Source organism: Macaca mulatta, chromosome X (assembly GCF_049350105.2).
Source record: "Macaca mulatta isolate MMU2019108-1 chromosome X, T2T-MMU8v2.0, whole genome shotgun sequence".
NCBI classification, from domain to species: domain Eukaryota; kingdom Metazoa; phylum Chordata; class Mammalia; order Primates; family Cercopithecidae; genus Macaca; species Macaca mulatta.
This window is the reverse complement of record NC_133426.1, coordinates 136333171-136349896: the sequence shown is the minus strand read 5'-3', so window position 1 is coordinate 136349896 and position 16726 is coordinate 136333171.

Genomic DNA, 16726 nt, shown 5'->3' with positions numbered 1-16726 from the left:
TTCAGGTTTGCTATTTCAGTTCCTAAACTTAAAGAGAAAAGTATCTTCATATTCCCAGATTATAAAAGCAGTAGTAGGGTGGGCAAGGTTGCTCATGCCTGTAATTCTAATGCTTTGGGAGGCTGAGTAGAGGATCCCTTGAGGCTGGAGTTCAAGACCCGCCTGGGCAACACAGCAAGACCCTGTCTCTACAAAAAATTTAAAAATTATCTGGTCATCGTGGTGTGCGCCTGTAGTCCTAGCTACTTGGGAGGCTGAGGCAGGAGGATTGCTTGAGCCCAGGCGTTTTAGGCTACAGTGAGCTACAATGACATTACTGCACTCCAGCTTGGGTGACAGAGCCAGACCTTGTCTCTGGAAAAAAAAAAAAAAAAAAAAAAGAAAGAAAGAAGAGAAATAAAAGCAACAGGAAATTTTAAAGTATCTTCCTCCACCCATTCTTTATACTGTAATGCTGTGTGTGCTACAACTACATATTTGGACCCCATGAGATAATGTTACAATTTTGGCTTTAAAACATTATAGCTGGGTGCGGTGGCTCATGCCTGTAATCTCAGCACTTTGGGAGACCAAGGCAGGAGGATTGCTTGAGCCCAGGAGTTTGAGACCAGCGTGGGCAACAGAGTGAGACACCATCTCTACAATAATAATAATAATAATAATAATAATAATAATAATAAAAAACAATTAACCAAGCATGGTGGGTTTTGTCTGTGGTCCCAGCTACTACTTGGGAAGCTGAGGTGGGGGAATCATTTGAGCCTGGGAGGTTGAGGCTACAGTGAGCTGGTATTGCGCCGCTATACTCCAACCTGGGTGACAGAGCATGACCCCATCTCTGTAAACCAAAAATAAATTTAAGGTATTTTTAGTAAATTAAGCGGAAAATAGTGTTTTATATTAGATAAGATTATTATAAAAATAACCCAGTTATTATTATAAAAAATAACCCAGTTATTTTTCATTTCTGTTGTTCTTAGGATTCCTTCCTGAAGATTTGACTTTCCTTAGCATCATTTATTTTCAACCCTAAGAAACTTCTTTAGGCACTCTGTTAGTGATGAATTCTTTTGGTTTTTCTTTATCTGAAAATGTCTCTTTTTTTTTTCACCTTCATTCTTTTTTAAAAAACAGCTTGAGGCTGGGCGTGGTGGCTCATGCCTCTAATCCCAACACTTTGGGAGGCCGAGGTGGCAGATTGCTTGAAATCAGGAGTTTAAGATCAGCCTGAGCAACATGGAGAAACCCTATCTCTGCAAAAAATACAGAAATTAGCCAGGCATGGTGGTGTGTGCCTGTAATCTCAGCTACTAGGGAGGCCAAAGTGGGAGAATTGCTTGAGCCTGGGAGGCAAAGGTTGCAGCGAGCTGAGATCATGCCACTGCACTCCAGCCTAGGCAGCAGAGCAAGACTCTGTTTCAGAACAAAACAAAACAAAACAAAAAAACCCACTCCAAACAACAACAACAACAAAAACAAAAACTGGGGCACAGTGGCTCATGCCTGTGATCCCAGCACTTTGAGACATTGAGGCGAGTGGATCACCTGAGGTCAAGAGTTCGAGATCTGCCTGGCTAACATGGTGAAACCCCGTCTCTACTAAAAATACAAAAATTAGCCGGTCATGGTGACTCATGCCTGTAGTCCCAGCTACTCAGTAGGCTGAGGCATGAGAATCGCCTGAACCCAGGAGGCAGAGGTTGCGGTGAGCCGAGATCACACCACTGCACTCCAGCCTGGGCAACAGAGTGAGACTTGGTCACACACAAACAAACAAAAAACCACAGCTTGTGATATGATTTACATATCATATGATTTACTCAGTTTAAGTGTACAATTCAATGGTTTTTAGTATAATCACAGATAAGTGTGATCATCACCATAGTCAGTTTTAGAGCATTTTTATCACCTCTAAATGAAACTTTGTATTTAAGCTATTCCTCCATTTCCCCATTCCTTTATTCCCACATTCAACACAATCATAAGCAACCACTTATCTACTTTGTCTCTATAGATTTCCCTCTTTTGGACATCTCATGTGAATGGAATTATATAATATGTGGTATTTTGTGACTGGCTTCTTTCACTTAGCATAAGGTGTTCAAGGTTTATCCACATGGTAGCATGTGTTGGTACTTCATTCCTTTTTATAGCTGAATAATATTCCATTGTTTGGATATACTACAATTGGTTTCTCCATTTATCCACTGATGGAATTTTTGGGCTGTTTCCACCTTTTGGATATTACGAATAATGCTGCTGTAAGCATTCAAGTACAAGCATCTAAGTCTCTGTTTTCAATTCTTTTGAGTATTGCTGGGTCATATGGCAATTCTATGTTTGATCATTTGAGAAACTGCCAGACTGTTTTCTAAAATGGCTGTACTATTTTATATTTTCACCAGCAGTGTGTGAGAGTAATGAGTACCTTCATTCTTGAAGGATATTATCTCTAGATATAGAATTCTGGGCCAGGTGTGGTTGCTCACGCCTATAATCCCAGGACTTGGAGAGGCTGAGATGGGTGGATCACTTGAGGCTAGGAGTTCAAGACCAGCCTGGCCAACATGATGACACCATGTCTGTACTAAAAATACAAAAGTTAGCCGAGCGTGGTGGCAGGCACCTGTAATCCCTGCTATTCGGGAGGCTGAGGCACGAGAATCACTTGAACCTGGGAAGTGGAGGTTGCAGTGAGCCAAGATCACACCACCGCACTCCAGCCTGGGCAAGAGAGTGAGATTTTGTCTCAAAAAAAAAAAAAAAAAATTCTAGCCTGATTGTTGTCCTTTCTTTCTTTCAGCATTTTAAAGATGCTGTTCCACTGTCTTTTGAACTCTATAATTTCTTTTTAAAAAATTGTGGTAAAATGTACAAAACAAAATTTACCATTTTACCATTTTTGTTTTTTCCTTTTATTCTAATGCATCTTCTCAGAGTTAATTAATTAATTTTTTTTGAGATAGAGTCTTGCTCTCACCCAGGCTAGAGTGCAGTGGCATGATCTCGGCTCACTGCAACCTCTGCCTTCCTGGTTCAAGTGATTCTCCTGCCTCAGCCTCCTGAGTAGCTGGGATTACAGGTGTGTGCCACCATGCCTGGCTAATTTTTGTATTTTTAGTAGAGACGGGGTTTCACTATGTTGGTCAGGCTGGTCTCGAACTCCTGACCTTGTGATCCACCCACCTTGGCCTCCCAAAGTGCTGGGATTACAGGAGTGAGCCACCGCACCCGGTCAAGAATTAATTATTTTTAAGTGCAAAGTTCTGTGGCATTAAGAACATTCAGGTCTGGGCATGGTGGCTCACACCTGTAATTCTAGCACTTTGGGAGACCAAGGTGGGAGGATCACTTGAGGTCAGTAGTTTGAGACCAACCTGGGCAGCATAGCGAGACACCATCTCTATTTAAAAGAAAAAAAAAAAAAAGGAACATTCATATTAGTGTGAAACCCTCCCCACCATTCATCTTCAATTTTTTTTTCATCATACCTAACTGAATGACCTCTATTGTTTCTTATGAGGACTTAACAGTTTTTCAAATTACCATTCCCTGGTATGTAGTATATCATTTTTCTCACGGTATTTTAAATATTTTCTGTTAATTGTTGGTATTCAGCAGTTTGACTATAATGCACCTAGGCATTGTTTTTATCCTTCTTGAGTTCAGTTACCTCTTTTTGTTTTGTTTTTGTTTTGAGACGAAGTCAGACACTGTTGCCTGGGCTGGAGTGCAATGGCACGATCTCGGCTCACTGCAACCTCCACCTCCCGGGTTCACGCGGTTCTCTTTCCTCAGCCTCCCGAGTAGCTGGGATTATAGGCATACACCACCACACCTGGTTACTTTTTTGTATTTTTAGTAGAGTCAAGGTTTCGCCATGCTGGCCAGGCTGGTCTTAAACTCCTGGCCTCGTGATCCGCCCACCTTGGCCTCCCAAAGTGCTGGGATTATAGGCGTGAGCCACCACATCCAGCTGAGTTCAATTACTTCTTAACCCTAAACATAAATGTCTTTCACCAAATTTGGGAAATCATTTGCCATTATTTCTTCAAATTATATTTGCTCCATCCTTCCCCATTGAATTGCCTTGGCATCTTTGTTGAATATAAATTCACCACAAACATGTGGGTCTATTTACGGTGTCTCTATTCACTTTCATTGATCTATTTGTCTATTATTACACAATAACTATGCCAGCTTTTTTTTTTTTTTTTTTTTTTTTAATTGAGATGAGGCAGGCCTTGCTATGTTGCCCAGGCTGGACTCGAACTCCTGGCCTCAAGCGATCCTCTCACCTCTGCCTCTCAAGTAGTTGGGATTATAGGTGTGTGCCACCATGCCTGGTGATATTTTTCTATTCCACATAAATTGTAGAAACCAGGTTGTCAATTTTTATAAAAACAACCTACTGGGATTTTGATTAAAATTAATTGAATCTATAGATAAATTTGAGGAGGATTGACATCTTTTTTAAAATTAGTATTAATAAGACAGAGTCTTGCTCTGTCACAGGCGGGAGTTCAGTGGCCCGATCTCGGCTCACTGCAACCTCTGCCTCCTGGGTTGAAGCGATTCTCGTGCCTCACCCTCCTAAGTGGCTGGGATTACAGGCGTGCACCACTGCACCTGGCTAAGTTTTGTATTTTTAGTAGAGACGGGGCTTCACCATATTGGCCAGGCTAGTCTTGTACTCCTGGCCTCAAGTGATCTGCCCGCCTCGGCCTCCCAAAGTACTGGGATTATAGGCATGAGCCACTGCACCCAGCCTTAACTGACATCTTAATATTGAGTCTTCCGATCTATGAACATGGTATAGTTCTCTACTTACTTAAATCTTCTTTAATTTCTCTCTATATGTTTTGTATATTGCATTGTAGAAATTATACACATCTTTCTTTAATTTGTCCCTAAGAATTTCATATTTTTGATGCTATTATAAATGGTATTTTGTAAAATTTCATTTCCAAATTTTTTTTTTTGGCTAGCATATAGAAATACAATTAGTTTTTGTATATTGACTTTGTATCCTGTGATATCACTATATTCACTAGTTAGTTCTGGCATTTGGTTTTTGTAGGATCCTGAGGATTTTCCATGTATGGAAATCGATATCATCTATGAATAAAGACAGTTTTATTTCTGTTTTTGTTTGTTTGTTTGTTTTTGTTTTTTTTGAGACGGAGTCTCGCTATTTCGCACAGGCTGGAGTGCAATGGCCGGATCTCAGCTCACTGCAAGCTCCGCCTCCTGGGTTTACGCCATTCTCCTGCCTCAGCCTCCCGAGTAGCTGGGACTACAGGCGCCCGCCACCACGCCCGGCTAGTTTTTTGTATTTTTTTAGTAGAGATGGGGTTTCACTGTGTTAACCAGGATGGTCTTGATCTCCTGACCTCGTGATCCGCCCATCTCGGCCTCCCAAAGTGCTGGGATTACAGGCTTGAGCCACCGCGCCCGGCCGACAGTTTTATTTCTTCCTTTCCGATCTGGATGGCTTTGATTTCTTTTTATTGCCTTATTGCACTGGTTAGGACGTCCAAGACAATGTTGAATTGAAATGGTAAAAGCAGCCGGGTGCGGTGGCTCACGCCTGTAATCCCAGCACTTTGGGAGGCCGAGGCGGGCGGATCACAAGGTCAGGAGGTCGAGACCACGGTGAAACCCCGTCTCTACTAAAAATACAAAAAATTAGCCGGGCGCGGTTGTGGGCGCCTGTAGTCCCAGCTACTCGGGAGGCTAAGGCAGGAGAATGGCGTGAACCCGGGAGGCGGAGCTTGCAGTGAGCCGAGATCGCGCCACTGCACTCCAGCCTGGGCGACAGAGCGAGACTCCGTCTCAAAAAAAAAAAAAAAAAAAAAAAAAAAAATGAAATGGTAAAAGCAGACATCCTTTCCTTGTTCCCATTCTTTGGGGGGGAAGCCTCAATTGTTTACCACTGAATATCATGTTAGCTATAAGATTTTCATAGATTCTTTTTTATCAGATTGAGGAAATTCTTTTAAAATTCTAGTTTGTTAAAAAGTTTAAAAATATCATAAACTGGTGTGGATTTTTTCAAGTGCTTTTTCTGCATTTATTAAAATGAATATATACTTTTTAAAACTTTATTCTGTTAAAGTGGTCAATTACATTGATTGATTTCTTTAAATGTTAAACTAACTTTGCATTCTGGGATAAACCTTACTTGGTCATGATATCGTTTTTATATATTTCTGGATCTAATTTCCTAATATTATAATAATGTATTGACACATTATTATTAACCAAACTCAGTCAGATTTTCCTAGTTTTTACCTAATCTCCTTTTCTTTCTATTCCAGAATTCTATCCAGGATATCACGCTACATTTAGTCTCCTTAGGCTCGTTTTGGTTGTGATATTTTCTCAGATGTTCCTTGTTTTCAATAACATTGACAGTTTTGAAGAGTTCTGGTCAGGTATTTTGTAGGATGCCCCTTCATTGGGATTTGCCTGTTTTCTCATGCGTAGACTTGATTGTGGGTTATGGGAGGAAGTGCCATTTCATCGCATCATGTCAAAGGCACATACTGTAAAAAAAAAAAAAAAAAAAGAAAAAAAGAAAAAAAAAAAGGCTCATATTGTCGACATGACATCTCACCGTTGATGGGGTCTGTATTAGTCTGTTTTCACACTGCTATAAAGAACTTCCCTGTGACTGGGTAATTTATAAAGGAAAGAGGTTTAATTGACTCACAGTTCTGCATGACTGGGGAGGACTCAGGAAACTTAGAATCCCGGTGGAAGGTGAAGGTGAAGCAAGAACCTTCTTCACAAGGCAGCAGGAGAGAGAAGTGCATGTGAATGAGGAACTGTCAGACACTTAAACCATCAGATCTTGTGAAAACCCACCTACTATCAAGAGAACAGCATGAGGGAAACTGTCCCCATGATCCGATCACCTCCCTCTCTCAACACATGGGGGTTACAGGTCTCTCCCTTGACATGTGGGGATTACAATTTGAGATGAGATTTGGGTGGGGACACAGAGCCAAACCATAGCAGAGTCCTTCATCACCTGGCTGAGGCAGCATTCGTTAGGTTTTTCCCTGTAAAGTTATTCCTTTCCCCCTTGTTTTCCTTACTGTACTCTTCGAGTGTGTACAGCCTACACTCAAGGAGTGGAGAGTTATGGACTCCTTCCTCTAGGGCTGAATGCCTACATAAATTATTTGGAATCTTTCTGCGTGTGAAATTTATTTATTCTTCCATATCTATTAATTTATTTAGTAATTTATTTATACCAATATGCACTCATGGGCATTTATTTTATAATTTTTGCTGTAATCCAACAGTACTTAATTTCATTGCTGAAATTATAACAGCTTTGACCATTGAGCACTCTTTCTGTTGGTTCTTGTCTCTCTCTCTCCCTCTTTTCTTTCCCTGACAGAAATGCCATTCAGAATCCTGTGTCTCTTTGGAAGACCCTCATCAATGTGGTTTCGTTTTATTTTGTTTTAGCCTGCGGGACAGAGTGAGACCGTGTCTCAAAAAACAAAACAAAACAAAACAAAAACCACACAAAAAACCGCATTGCTTTTTACATTTCAATTTCTAGTTCACTGTTATTATATAGAAATGAAATTAATGTTTGTATATTGATCTCTTATCCTGTCATGTTTCTGAGGTCACTTATTAGTTCTAGTAGCTTTTTGTAGTTTCTGTCTAATTTTCTACATAAACAATCATGTCATCTGTAAAAAAAAAAAAAAAAAAAAAAAGAAAAGTTTTACTTTTTCCTTTCCAATCTTCATGGCATTCATTTTTTCCCCTTTATCTGATTGCATTGACTAGGACCTACCATACAATGTTTTAAATAGAGATGTCGGAGTGGACATCCCTGTCTTGCTCCCCATCTTAGGAGAAGCATTCAGTCTTTCACTATTAAGTATGATTTAGCCATAGATTTTTTATTTTGGTAAATGTCCTATATCAGGTTGAGGAAATTTTCTTTCTATTCCTAGTTTGCTGAGAGTTATTAGGAATACATTTGGATTGTCAAATGCTCTTTTTGTATCTGTGGAGCGATCACATGGTTTGTCTTCTTTAGTTTGTTAATATGAGAATTGAATTGATTGGGTTTCTAATGTTGAACCAAGTTTCCATTCCTGGGATAAACCCCACTTGGTCATGATATATCATCCTTTTTATGTATTGTTGAATTTGATTTGCTTAACTTTTGTTTAGAATTTGTTTTTGTTTGGAATTTTTTAACAGTTTTGTTGAAATATAATTCACATATCATACACTTCATTCATTTAAGGTGTACAATGTTTTAAAATATAGTCACATGGTTGTGCAACCATCACCAAAATCAATTTTAGAACATTTTTTTCCCACTAAAAGCAGCTCTGTACCAATTAGCTGTCTTTCCTCATCTCCCCACCTCCAGCCATAAACAACCACTAATTTATTTTTCCTCTTTACAGATTTGCCTGTTATTATAGATATTTCATATGAATGGAATCATAGTAAGTGGTATATTTGTTTTTTCTTTTTTCTTTTTTTTTTTTTTTGAGATGGAGTCTTGCTCTGTTACCCAGGCTGGAGTGCAGTGGCATGATCTCGGCTCACTGCAGCCTCTGCCTCCTGGGCTCAAGGAATTTGCCTCCCTCAGCCTCCCGAGTACCTGGGATTACAGGTGCATGCCACTATGCCCAGCTAATTTTTGTATTTTTAGTAGAGATGGGTTTTCACCATGTTGACCAGGCTGGTCTTGAACTTCTGGCCTCAAGTGATCCACCTGCCTAGGCCTCCCAAAGTGCTAGGATTACAGGTGTGGGTCACTGTGCCTAGCCTCAAAATTCTTTTTAATTTTCCATTTGATATCTTCCTTGACCCAAGGGTTGTTTAGCATACGTTATTTAATTTACAAATATTTCAAGATTTACCACAAGTCTTTCTGTTATTGACTTTTAATTTAATTCAGTTGTGGTTAGAGAAAATGCTTTTTATGACTGGAATCCTTTACAATCTATTGAGACTTGTTTTATGGCTCAAAGTATGGTGTATATTGGTAAATGGTCTGTGTGCTTTTGAAAAATATGTATATTCTGCTGTGGTTGGTTGGAGTGTTCTATAAATGTCAATTAGGTGAAGTTGGTCAATGTGTCGAGTTGGTATGACCCTCAGTCATATAGTCACAAGAAAGTAAAATCTGCCAACCATGAGCCTGAAATGAGCCTGGAAATTATTCTTTCCTAGTTGAATTTCCCCAGGAGAACAAAGCTATCAGCTAATACCTTGATTACAGCCTCTTTAGATTCTGAGCAGAGGACTTAGCTAAGCTGTTCCCAAAATTTTGATCCATGTAAACTGAGAGATAATAAATATATGTTGTTTTAAGTTGCTAAGCTTGTGACAATTTGTTATGCAGCAATAGAAAACGAACACAGATGCATAAACATTTAAGATTGTTAAGTCCTTTTGATGAATCGATCATGTTATCATTATAAAATAACCATTTTTATTTCTAGTAATATTCTTTCCTCTGAAGTCCACTTTGATATTAATATAGCTCCTAGAACTTTCTTTCGATTGGCGTTAACATGACATGTCTTTTTTTCATCCTTTTTACTTTTTACCCTATTAGTGGCTTCATGTTAAAATGTGTTTCTTTTTTTTTTTTTTGACAGGGTTTCACTTTGTCACCAAGGATAAGTGCAGTGGCATGATCATAGCTCACTGTAACCTTGAACTCCAGGGATCAAGCCATCCTCCTGCCTCTGCCTCCTCCAAGTAGCTGGGACTATAGGCGCACCCCACCATACCCAGCTAATTTTTCTTTTTTTTTTTTTTGTAGATACAGGGTTTCGCCATGTTGGCCAGGCTGGTCTTGAACTCCTGAGCTCAAGCCGTCTGCTCTCCTGAGCTCAAGCCGTCTGCTCACCTTGGCTTCCCAAATTACTGGGATTACAGGTGTGAAACATTGCACCTGACTGTGTGTTTCCATTTTTTTTTTTTTTTTTTTGAGACGGAGTCTTGCTGTGTCACCCAGGCTGGAGTGCAATGGCCAGATCTCGGCTCACTGCAAGCTCCGCCTCCCGGGTTCACGCCATTCTCCTGCCTCAGCCTCCCGAGTAGCTGGGACTACAGGCACCGGCCACCTCGCCCGGCTAGTTTTTTTTTTGTATTTTTTATTAGAGACGGGGTTTCACCGTGTTAGCCAGGATGGTCTCGATCTCCTGACCTCGTGATCCGCCCGTCTCGGCCTCCCAAAGTGCTGGGATTACAGGCTTGAGCCACCGCGCCCGGCCTTTTTTTTTTTTTTTTTTTTTTTTTTTTTGAGACAGAGTCTCGCTCTGTCGCCCAGGCTGGAGTGCAGTGGCCAGATCTCAGCTCACTGCAAGCTCCGCCTCCCAGGTTTATGCCATTCTCCTGCCTCAGCCTCCCGAGTAGCTGGGACTACAGGTGCCTGCCACCTCACCCGGCTAGTTTTTTGTATTTTTTAGTAGAGACGGGGTTTCACTGTGTTAGCCAGGATGGTCTCGATCTCCTGACCTCGTGATCCGCCCGTCTCGGCCTCCCAAAGTGCTGGGATTACAGGCTTGAGCCACCGCACCTCGCCTGTGTGTTTCTTATAGATAGTATATAGTTGGTTTTTACTTTCTTTATCCAATCTGATAATCTTTGATTTGATTGGAGTATTTAGGCCATTTTAATTTAATGTGATTATTTATATGATTAAGTTTATTTGTTTATTTATTTATTTATTTTGAGGCAGAGTCTTGCTCTATTGCTCAGGCTGGAGTGCTCAGGCTGGAGTGCAGTGTTGCAATCATAGCTCACTGCAGCCTCAAACTCCTGGGTCCCAGCGAGCCTCGCCTCAGCTTCCCAAGTAGCTTGGACTACAGGTGAGTGCCACCATGCCCAGCTAATTTTTAAATTTTTTTGTAGGGATGGAGTCTGGCTATGTTGCCTAGGCTGGTCTTGAACTCCTGGGCTCAAACAATCCTCTGCTTCGGCCTGCCAAAGTTCTGGGATTATAGGTGTGAGCCACCTTGCCCAGCCTATGATTAAGTTTAAATCTATTATTTTTGTAATTGTTTTATATTTTCCCCACTTGTTCCTTTTATTTTCTCTTTTCCTGCCTTTTTTTTTTTTTTGGATTGTGTATTTGTGTATTTTTTATTATTCTATTTTATCTCCTTTTTTTTTTTTTTTTTTTTTTTTTGAAACAGAGTCTTGCTCTGTTACCCAGGTGGAGTGCAGTGGCACTATCTCGGCTCACTGCAACCTGTTCCCCTCTGGGTTCAAGTGATTCTCGTGCCTCAGCCTCCTGAGTAGCTGGGTCTACAGGCATGCGCTACCATGCCGGAGTAATTTTTGTATTTTTAGTAGACATGGGGTTTTGACATGTTGGCCAGGCTGGTCTCAAACTCCTGACCTCAAATGATCCTCCCACCTGGGCCTTGGAAAGTGCTGGGATTACAGGCATGAGCCACCGTGCCCGGCCTATCTCCATTTTTGATGGAGATAAAATAGATTTTGCGTGCCTGTGAGACTGAGGCAGGAGGATAGCTTGACCCCAGGAGTTTGAGGCTATAATACACTATGATTGTGCCTGTGAACTGTACTCCAGCCTGGGCAACACAGTGAGACCCTGTCTCTAAAAAAATTTTTTTTTTTTTTTGGTGGAGGTAAAATAGAATCAGAAAAAATACAAAAGGATTCCACTTACATGCAGTAATTAGAGTGGCCTAATTTATAGAGACAGAAAGTAGATTGGGGGTTGCCAGGAGCTGGGAGCAGAGGGAATGGAGAGTTACTGTTTGATGGGTACAGAGTTTCAGTTTGGAAAGATGAAAAACTCTGGAGATGGATGGTGGTGATGCTTGCACAACAATGTAAATGTTCTTAATGTCCCTGAACTATACACTTATAAATAGTTAAAATGTTAGATTTTATGTTGCATATATTTCACCACAATTTTTTAAAATCCTCAACAAAATCAGAATAGAAGGTAAATTTCTCAAACTGATAAAGGTCACGAGAAAAGTCTACAGCTCACATCGTAACATCATCATAACATTGCTGGTGAAAGTGAACACTTTCTTCCTAAGACTGGAAACAAGTCAAGGATGTCTACTCTTGCCACTTGTGTTAAACACTGTCCTGGAAATTTGAAGCCAGTGCAATCAGGAAAGAAAGAAATAAAAGCCGTTCAAGTTGGAAAGAAAGAAGTAAAACCAGCATTCTTTTCAGATGACGATCTTTAATGTAAAAAGTCAGATGGAATCTACAAAAAGGCATCTAGGCTAATAAGTGAGTTTATCAAGCATATGAGATGAAAGTTAAATATAATAAATCATGTATATACTAGCAGTGAAAATGAAATTAGGGAAACAGTTCTATTTACAGCAACATCAGAAGGAATAAAATACTTAGAAATAAATTTAGCAAAAAATGTAGACATACACAAAAACTATAAAACATTGTTCAGGGAAATAAGAGATCTACGTAAATGGAGAGAAATTCCATCTTCATGAATTGTAAGACCCAATATTGCCAAGATGACAGTTTTCACCAAATTGATCTATAAATTAAACGACATCCCAGCCTGGCATGGTGGTGCATGCCTGTAGTCTCAACTACTCCAGAGGCTGAGGTGGGGGGATCGCTTGAACCCAGGAGTTTGAGGCTGCAGTGAGCCATGATAATGCCACTGCACTCTAGCCTAGATAACAGAGTGAGACTCCATCTCTAAAACCGAAAATAAAAAAATAGAAATTAAGCAAAAATCACTATAAAGATTCTAGCAAGCATTCTTTTTTTTTTTTTTTTTTTTTTTTTTTTTTTTTTTTTTTTTGCAGAAATTGGCAAACTGCTCCTAAAATATGTACAGGATATGGACATACAAAGGACTCAGAATAACCAATTTTGAAAATGAGCCAATGGGAGAATTTTCATTTCCATCTTTCAAACTTACTGTATATATAAGTCATAGTAATCAAGACAGTGAGATACTGACATGAGGATAGAAATATAATGGAGAGTCCATAAATTAATCCTTAATTATGGTCAGTTGATGGCTGATGAAGGTGCCAAGATAATTCAATGTGCAAATGACAGTCTTTTCAACAAATGGTGCTAGGATAACTGTTCCCACCAGTGATAAGTAAGTGATAAGTATGTAAGGTGACAGATATGTTAGTTACCTTGATTTAATCATTTCACAATGTATACATCTATCAAAGCATCATGTTGTATACACCATGAATATGTACCATTTTTATTTGTCAATTATATTATAATCAATTTTAAATAAATTAAAATGTTAATCTGCGTTATATCTGAAGGAATTAATTTTCCAGATATAATTTAAGTCATGAGTCAGTTAACCTTAGTATATGGAGATTATAGGACTGACCTAGTCAGGTGAACCCTTTAAATGCAGAGAATTTTCTCTGGCTAATACCAGAAGAGGTCATCAGAGATTCAAAGCACAAAAAGGATTTGATGCTCTATTGTTTAGTTGATGGTAGTGGGGACCACTGTATCAAGGAAATGGAGAGTTCCGTTTTACAGCTTCATGGAACTGCATTTCTGTCAATAACTTGAATGAACTTGGAAGCAGATTCTGTTTTATGTTTGCAGGTAGATTCTTCCCTAGAACTTCCAGATAAGAGCCCAGCATGGCCAACATCTTGATTTTGGCTTTTTGAAACCTTAAGTAGAGAACCTGCCTGGTCTTATGACCTAGAGAACTGTGAGATAATAAATGGGTATTGTTTTAAGCTACTGAATTTGTGATAATTTGTTACACAACAATAGAAAACTAATACATTGGTATAGCCGGCTCACTCATGGTTATTGCATGGTATATTATTTTCCATCCTTTCAACCTATTTATAGTATATATTGAATCTAAAGTTTCTGCTCTAGACAGCATATAGTTAGATCCTGTTTTTAAATCCAGTCTGATAATCCCTTACTTTTTTTTTTGAGACAGACTGGAGTGCAGTGGTATGAACATGGCTCACTGCAGCCTCGACCTCTCAAGCTCAAGCAATCCTCCTGCCTCAGCCACACAAGTAGCTGGAACTAAAAGCATGTGCCACCAAGCATGGTTAATTTTTTTTTTTTTTTTTTTTTTTTTGTAGAGACAGGGTTTTGCTATGTTGCGCAGCCTGGTCTCGAACTCCTGAGCTCAAGCGATCTGCCTCAGTTTCCCAAAGTGCTGGGATTACAGGCATAAGCCACCATGCCACCACACCCAGTCTATCCCTTACTTTTGAGCGCAGTACTTATTTCATTTACATTTACTATAATACTGATTGTAATATAAATGGTATAATTATTATTTTGGAGAGAAAAACATGCAAAATTGTCTTCCCAACAGACAAGACAGCATCAGCAGGTACAACTACAGGGGATTCTCCATAGATCGTACATTCACAAAGCATCATTAGTTCAACAGTGGAAAAACCACTACTGTGTTCTCTGTAACATGTCCACTTAACAGCATAAAGAAGTATTATTATTGTGTTCACTTACAATTCCAGAAGGAAAGGCACAACTGGACAAAAAACATTTTGTATCCTAAAGTCAGGTGCAGTAACTAAGATACAAAACTTTGGGTAACAGTTTTGATGCACATTTCAATAAGGGCTTTCTACTTAGAGGGGAATGATTTCTCCACTCACAAGTTAGGTTTAATTGTTAGAGCAACACTTCATTGTTTGCTCAGTATTATTACATATACAAAAGGTGATTTAAAAAAAGGAATCACGAAAACATCTTACATGTCCAGCTGTTCCCACCAATACATCAACTCTTATGAAGCAGGAGAATAGGGTCTGGAGGCAGGGAACCCAAGGCCGGTTCATGCTGACTTCCTAGAACTAAATTGAAAGGGAAGCCCCAACTTTCCACACCTAAATAACAAAAGGACCGGAGACTATTCCCTTTGCAAACCTCCACCTTTTCTGCCCAGCAGATGGGAATTTGAAAGTACCTCTGATTGGTTGCAAAAACCAATCACAGGTTTACATAAGAGTGTAATTTTGTAACTTCAAAATTGGTTGCGGACAGCAACAAATCAGAGTGATTGCGGGCCACCACTTCATTTACATGAGGTGAACACCAAGTGGCCAATGGGAAACCTCTAGGGTGTATTTGGACCCAAGAAGATTCTGTATCTGGGCCCTTGAGCCGCTGCTCATGCCTGCTCCCACACTGTGGAGTATACTTTCATTTTTAATAAATCTGCTTTCGTTGCTTCATTCTTTCCTTGCTTTTTCTGTTTTGTCCAATACAACAAGAACCTGGACACCCTCCACTAATAACACTTAGGTTTAAGGCAGAGGCCAGGCATGGTGGCTTACACCTGTAAACCCAGCATTTTGGGAGGACAAGGCCAGTGGATCACCTGAGGTCAGGAGTTCGAAACCAGCCTGGCCAACATAGTGAAACCCCATCTCTACCAAAAATACAAAAAATTAGCCAGGCGTGGTGGCACATGCCTGTAGTCCCAGCTACTTGGGAGGCTGAGGCAGGAGAATCCCTTGAACCTGGGAGGCGGAGGTTGCAGTGAGCTGAGATCGCACCACTATACTCCAGCCTGGGTAACAGAGTGAGACTCTGTCTCAAAAACAAACAAACAAACAGGGCCTGGGAATACTTCAGTGGTCATAAAATAGGAAAAGAGAGACTATGGCTACAAAAAAAGTGAAGTATTTAAATTAAAGCTTTCATACCCAGGATTTGCCTGTTCCAACTTTGTAGCCTTCATGCAATACTCAGAGCAAAAAATCTGCATAATTACTTGGCATAAGTTGCACCAACTATATTTTTTCAAAATTAGTATGTGACCCTCTGAAAGGAAACACTCCTTCCCATGAATTTCTCCTCTGGAATGAAAATCCAGATCTTCAACAGAGTAGGCACTGGTGAACTAAATTAAGTCACCTGAGATTCCTTGCTCTGTGGCCCACCTCTTCTGGTGTTCAGGAAGGCAAAGGGAAGTGTGTGGAATACATTCAAACTCTTGTGGCTGCAACTGAACTGTATTTAAATATCAAACATTGACTCCCTAACAACTAAAATAAGTCCATTTGAGGACATCCTATTTAAAGTTCTAAAGTTAAAGGAGGCCAAACACAGTGGCTCATGCCTGTAATCCAGCACTTTGGGAGGCTGAGGTGGGCAGATCACTTGAGCCCAGGAGTTTGAGACCAGCCTGGCCAACATGGCGAAACTGAAACCCCGTCTCTACTAAAAATACAAAAATTAGCTGGGTGTGGTGGCGGGTACCTGTAATCCCAGCTACTTGGGAGGCTGAGGCAGGAGAATCCCTTGAACCCCAGAGGTGGAGGTCGCAGCAAACTGAGATTGCACCATTGCACTCCAGCTTCCTGGGTGACAGCGAGACTCCATCTAGAAAACAAAAAAGTTGGAGGAATTTGTAATTCTACAATCTTTTTTTTTTTTTTTTGCTTTATTTTTGAAAGTACTTTAAAAAAACAAAACAAAACAAAAGATGGGTACAGGGTTGGGAGACATACAAAACAGGTCCCTAAATAGATTATGACCTTGTCCATTTACTTGCAGACAGTTACCATGGAAGTATACAGTACTCCTCCCCACCCCATTAAGCTAAGTAGTTGTCTTTCCCACTGTGGTTCAATAAGTTCAAACTGTTCCACCCTGAAATAGGCGACAGTCTTGGGAAATAGTTACTGTAAGTTGTACAGAATTTCTTTGT